The 6,936-nt window shown below is 37.9% G+C and overlaps 1 long non-coding RNA gene across 1 annotated transcript; it reads left to right on the top strand.

The window, feature by feature from the left end:
* The first annotated feature begins 1,090 nt into the window (after positions 1-1,090).
* Positions 1,091-5,627, top strand: LOC311586725. The gene is made up of 3 exons (XR_014775635.1): positions 1,091-1,244; positions 2,262-2,348; positions 3,115-5,627. It is a non-coding gene; the product is annotated as an uncharacterized lncRNA (long non-coding RNA).
* Positions 5,628-6,936: the final 1,309 nt, after the last annotated feature.

Below are 6,936 nucleotides of genomic sequence, written 5' to 3'. Positions count from 1 at the left end.
CTAAATAAATGGTCAGTTCCTTAGTTATCAGGGAAATGCAAATCAAAATGACTCTGAAATTCCACCTTACACCTACCAGAATGGCTAAGATCAAAAATTCATGCTGCCAAGGCTGTGGAGAAAGGGAAACACTCTTCCATTGCTGGTGGGAGTAGAAACTGGTACAACCACTTTGAAAATCAATCTGGTGCTTTCTCAGAAAAAGTGGGACTAGTGCTACTGTAAGATTCGGTCCTACTGCTCCTGGGCATATACCCAAAGGATGCTCCACCATAAAACAAGAACATTTGCTCGATTATGTTCATAGTAGCCTTATTTATAATAGCCAGAATCTGGAAACAACCTAGATGTCCCTCAAGGATAAAGAATGAATAAAGAAACTGGTACTTATACACGATGGAATATTATTCAGCTACTAAAAGCAATGAAATCTTGAAATTTCCAGGCAAATAGATGGAACTAGAAACGATCATCTTGAGGAAGGGGAACCAGACCCTGAAAGACACGCATGGTATATACTCACTTATAAGTGGATATCAGGCCAAGATAGATGCCCTTTGAGAAACTCCACCCAGCCAGAGATCAGGACAGATGCTGGGATTCACAGCTGGAATCTGGGTGGAGCACTGAGAGTGGTATGGAAGAATCAGGGAATGGAAGAACCCAGAGGGTTCAGGAGCCCCACAAAGAGACCATCAAGGCAGGTGGATCTGGGCCCAGAGCGGTTGAAGCGGAGGGTAATAGGGAGCAAGAGGGAGGGAGGATGAGAATGAAAAAAGATACAAGTGAGGGAATAACAATCAGTATGTAATCTGAATAAATTCTAATACATTAAAAAAAAATAAAACAACAGCGAAATAAGATAAAAATGTAATTTAGATTTCTGGATACAAAAGTAGTAATTCAATGACATCCAGAGTTCCTTTGAAATTCCAAAAGTCTGAACATTTTGCAAAGATGGTTTGTTATAATTATCACCCAGGGAGAGCTGGCTTCTCAGAATTGCTGAGATTTCATACACTCCGAGAAGCTGAGGAGGAAGTTGCTGCATAGTGCGAGAAGCTTGTACTGACTTCCTTTGTCTTCCCGATTATGACGTCATGCCGGAGTAACACGTTTCTCCGGGAAGAAACTGAGTTCAGAATCTCAGCGACTTTCGCCAAGAGCGTGCTTAACGGGTCCCCATAAATTCAACAACAAATGCTTGAAAATAGAAACTGTCAATCAACGAACTAAATATTTGAGTAAGAAATAGAATCCAGCATGTGCTATAAATACCAGATCATTTTGACAGTACTGCCAGTATGGTGACATAGAGCCACTTTTTTTTTTTTTTTTTTAAAGAAGGAATCATTCTGTCCTAAATACCCTGGAGAGCATATGTTTAAGTCTGTTAGTGTCATGATGACAGGTAACATAGTTCCTTCCCACTTCCTGTCTGTTTATTTGGGAACTCTTCACTCATTGTTAAATGAATCACCTTTTATCACTTAAATGGTAAGGAGCATAATGCTGGTTTTGGGATTCTGCACCATCATTATGTAAGCAAGCAGCTCCCAATTCCTACCAAGGATATCCTTTTCCTCGTGCGTATTTGCTTTCCACACAGCCCCAGAGAGAGTAGGTTTAATAATAGAGAAAAAGTTTAAGCCCTAAATTCTTTCATTTTCATCGCGTTTATAGAGACATACATGTTAACTTCATCATCAAGGAAAAATATAATTTTTCCCATGTCATTGTTCAAAGGAAAGTAACAACACTTCCATTTTTTTTTAATATCCTCATTGCTTTTTATTATCTTAGGTCCCATGTTTTATCATCTCCAGACAAGAACGTTATATGTTTTGGTGCCCTAGAATTCTACAAAAATGAAATCACTTGGTATATTTTCCCTGTTATCTAACTTCTACAATCAGTGTACTTATTTTGAAATCTACCACGCCATTTTATGGTTAGTACCATTGTTATTTCAATGGTACTTTATTATAAGGCTGTACAACAATTTGCTTAGCTATCCACCCCTGATCAGATAAACTTTATTTTGATTGCTCCAGAAACACTTCCAGTTTTAAATATACACTCAAGTGCTGTGTTTCTCTGTGGTGAAAGCGTAGCAGTCTACAGAATGAAAAAACAAAAAGAAATCCTTAAGCTTTTTCTTCATGGTTTCATTGAAAGATTTCTGTGTATGAGATTGAGCTGACGTTTACGATGAATGATAGACAACGGTGCTTATTTATTCTGTGCCTACCTTTGAATAGGTTTTAATTGCACGGTGGTGTACGAAGACAGTCCACTTGCATGGTCTCTACTATGGTTCAGTGAGAACTTCAGGCTCCAGGGAGTGTGTAAGGACCTTTCTCCCTCTGTCCTGGCTTTAAATGGCGACATATGTTAGACATAGAGACTGAAAGTGCAGATCTAAGTTATTATAGAGGGTTTTTTTTTTAACTCAGAACAAACTGTGAGAAGTAAACATTACCTCCTGGTAGCGTATCAGAGTAATTTCTAGCCATCAGGGGGATCATGTTTTAGTTCAGCTAATTACTAAACCGAAATAAGCTACAATTTATAATTGATTTTTTTTAGCTGAATGTTAGAAATCATCATCATCATCATCTCATGGGCATAAATAATACAGTTTGGGTAAATTATCTAGCTTAAACTCTGCCCTGTGATGTTTAATGCAAAATTTCTAAAATGTTAGTAAGAGCTCGGCTTGGTGGCATGCACTTTTAATCCTATCATATGAGAGGCAGAGCCAGGCAAATCTGAATGAGGTTGAGTCCAGCCTCACCTACAGCCACACCTCTAAGCCAGTCCAATGCATACTGAGACCCTGTCTCAAACAACCAAGTTACTGATAGTACATCCAGTATAGTGTTGTTATTATCACTGTTACATATAAAAAGAAACTTTCTCTTTGAAATTTGGGTTCTAAATCTATAGTTTATAGCAATTCCTGATAATGTTGGGTTTAGATATCAAGACCTCAATCCATAAGTCACTATAATTAATTACCTTCAATAATGATGTTTGCCTTTGAAATGCTTTTCTTTCTTTTCTTTCTTTTTTTTTTTTTTCTTTTTTCTTTTTTGGAATGTTTTTCTTTAGGGATTACTTCAGGTTATGAGCACTTGAGAGTTCATGAAAAAGCTGTGTAAATGCTGCACACCATGAAGAACGTCTTCCTCAGGACAATCTTATTCAACATTTGGATGATTTCAATTCTTAATTGAAGGGAAATTTAGCATTAAATGAATGACTTCAAAATGATACTCCAGATGCAGTGTCAGTCTGCGTTAGTTTGAGCAGAGTGGAGAGAGATTCTAGGTAACTCTGTTTTAGAGACAACAGTAGCCAGCAATCAAGGCTTAAAAAGACTCAAGTTCCAGTAATTGTGACTCTGGTCAGCCAGCCAATATGTGCGATTATTTCTCCTCTGGCTCCATAAATAACTATAAGTAAAAGCATGCCAATATTAAGTTGGTAAATTATGTCTTGTATTTTTGTTGAGTAAAGATTTTTCTTGTATATTATTCCAGAATTAGCCAATATACTATTTTTAGTGTGCATGCACCCACACATCCATTGAGATTACAACAGAGGGTCTTTCCAAAGAGCTTTAAACTTGAGAGTTCGAGTATTGGTTTCTAAAATCCTTAGCTAGGGTTTCCTCGCTAATTTTGATCCCTTGTACACCGAATCTGACTACATTATTTACTAAGAGAAATGTATTTCTCTTGGACCTTTGTCCAAGAGTCCAGGGAGGGTCCATTCTGATTAGAAAATTTCTGATTTTTAAATATTTCAGCAACAGTTACTCACACACGGAGATATTTTCTATTGTAAACATGGATTAATTTCTCTTGTGTAATTTCATATCCCTAAATCTGTCAAAAACACATGTAGGAGGATTGACTGCTGTATTTAGGGAGACACTTATGAGAAACACTAGCTACTAATACTCCTTAAAGGCCATATTCATAAAGTTTGTGCAGAGTAGAGAGGAGTTGGTTTAGAGCTAGAGGATTTGTACTATCTCCTTCCTAATTAATGTCAGACTGCCAGTTTCCTGAGAGCCAGCAGCAATCCACTGGATCACAGAGTCATACAGAAGGCTATCTACAAAACAACAGTGAAGACATTAATTTGAAATTAAAGGCTTAGTAGAAACAACTCAGAGACAACCTCTAAATGCATCTGAACTTTGGCTATCTTATTAGTAGAGACGCGCCCTCTTTTTTTCCCCAGATAAGCTTGTTGCAGAGATCTTGTGGAAAGTTCCTTGGAAGATAAAAAGAATCTTTCTCTCAATAGTAGGTTTTCCTATCACTTTAGAAAGCAGAAGGAACACTTCCTTCTGGAGAAAAGGTCAGAAGCTCACATTGTGTAAATAGAAAAAAAGAAAGAAAAGAAAAAAGAGAAAGAAAAGGAAAAAGTCAACTGGAATCCATTGACTTTCCTTGCCTGTGGTTACTGCTTGTGTGGTACCTTCCATCTAGCTTTCCTCCTCATATCTCTCAGTGAGAAGGCAGGGAGGGGAACTGATGCAAAATGGATGCTCACTGGCTAATTAGCTGTTTACTGTACCTTTAACCACAATATCTTTTCTTTGATCTAGGAATCTTATGTCTTCTTCCAGCATGTATGAAACCATGAAACTATAGAGACATGTAAACCAATAACGTATAAGCAATGTAAGAAACAGCACAGTTTTTGATAGAATCCAAATAAAGTGGTACAGGAAACAAACTAACTCAGGAAAAATATGTAAAAGATAGCCTGAGGCCTGAGATGCCCTTTATCTATATTTGATAAGGGGTCACTTAGTGTTGATTTCTTTGTCTGTTGAACACCTCCTGTGTGGTAGGCATTGTTTTATAGTACCAACTGAGGATAAAACTTGATAATTTCTCTCTGCTTTTGCTCAATTCCTAGACAGTGGAGCAAAAAAAAAGTCAAATTCATTAATATATATGCATTTAATTCAAACTGGTTATGAATTCTATAAAGGTAAATTAAAGGGAGGAAAATAAAAAATGATAGTCGTGAATGATAGCATCTTTCATTAACGGGATCCTGGGAGGTCTTTATCAACTGATGACAACTGGTTTGTCTTTAATAGAGAAAGAACATCACAGGAAAGGGAGGAGAGAGAATTAATTACTTCTGGAGGAATCTGATCTTATTGTAAGTTCTGCAGTTAGATGCGAAAGATACTCACTCTTTTGTTTTGTAACATTTAATTGGCTCACTTCCATTAGTATTTTTTAATGAAAAAGAGAGTTTTTAATATCACAAACATTTAAAAAGTAAAGAACACAGTTGCAATGCAGAATGGGTATTTGTGGGTTTCAAAATAACAATAATACAGATCCCTTAATCTAGTGACCTGTAGAAAAAAGGCATAAGTATAATCACAACTAACATATACTGTTCTTATTTTTACTAACACAAGGAAAATTCCAATATTACTAAAAACAACCATCTAAAGATGAGAGGAAGATGAGCATAAGAAAGTGAAGGAGAAAAAGACAAAAAGAAAACAATAGAAGAATTGTGGAAGGGCACTTATCTGCCAAGATTCTGATGAACATTTATTTCTCCAAGCATCAATGTTAGCCCTCTTGATTTTCTTTTCAGAGAAGGAGAGTTAGCCTGCCGAAAGGGGAATTCTTTGCTTTCAGTTTCCCAGCTAGCCAATGACAATGTCAAGGCTTGAACCTTGCAACAGTTTGTCCCCGGAGGCAGAATAATTGTGCAATCTGCAGGCCATATGCCAAGGCTGCATCTTCACGCTGCAGATGTCGCTTCCCTTATGCAACAGACAGCTTTGTCATCAGCAGATATAGAATGGCAGTATTACAAAGATTGTTAGGACCAGAAATGGGATGAAATGATGGGTGCCTTTTATCTACATTGTGTGAAAAGCCTGGCTCTACATAAAGTCTGAAGCACAGCCTACAAATTTATCCAGTCAATGTCACAGTAGAGAGCAGATGTGTGAGATCCTCATAATAAGATGGGCAGAAGTGCCTATCTCAGTCACTCACCATGAAGATATAGTTGGCCTGTGCTTTACTGCAGGTGCCCTGAGACTCTGACCATTCGGAAGAAAAATGATGAGGTGCCTGATAAAGATCTTTAAAGAAAAGGATTATTATCATCTTGGATAATTTGCTTTGTAAATGCTCAAAATCAAAGGTTTGCAATTACCTGGAAGAAACAAATTTTAATCTAATGAACTTTCAGATCTGTTGAGGATCAAACACATTCATACACTAGGAAAACAAAGAATACATGCTTCTGGAACCATTCCATGGAAGGGGCAGCTCAAAGCCTAAGAAGTCTAGCTTTATTTTTTCATATGCGCCTGCTCTCCACATTATTTGGGAAAGGGTATAAACTAAGCTGCCACATTAATCAGTAATTACACATTTCTCAAACTATTGAAGAAGCCAATAAATACTCAGTCTAGCTCATACTACATTCAGTTCTTAAACTCAGCATGTATTGATTTCGCCACTAGGATTTTATTCATTTGGTAGGGAGCATGTGTTGGATGATGGTCCTGGAACAGTGCCACAGCCATGTGATACTACGTTATGTGTAAAATAAAACCCACAAGCTACCATCAAATAGTTACAGATGGAACTTCAACTGGTGGTATACCCCATCTGAAGTATTGGGTTTTTTTTTTCATTTACTGCCTGATCCCAGCTCCCCAGCTCCCCTCTTCCCCAGGCCACCCTCATGTATCCTTCCCTCAATCCCCCTCCTTCTTCCCAGGGAAGGAGAAGTCACCAAGCGGTAACAACCCACCCTGCCACCTCAAGTCGCAGTCGGACTCAGCCTATCCTCTCTCATTGTTGCCTGACCACACAGTCCAGCTAAGGGAAAGGGATCGAGAGGCAGGCAGCAGAGTCAGAGTCA

This window comes from Acomys minous, assembly GCF_964271855.1.
Source record: "Acomys minous genome assembly, chromosome: 16".
In the NCBI taxonomy this organism is placed as follows: domain Eukaryota; kingdom Metazoa; phylum Chordata; class Mammalia; order Rodentia; family Muridae; genus Acomys; species Acomys minous.
This window is presented reverse-complemented; position numbering and strand designations above follow the sequence as displayed.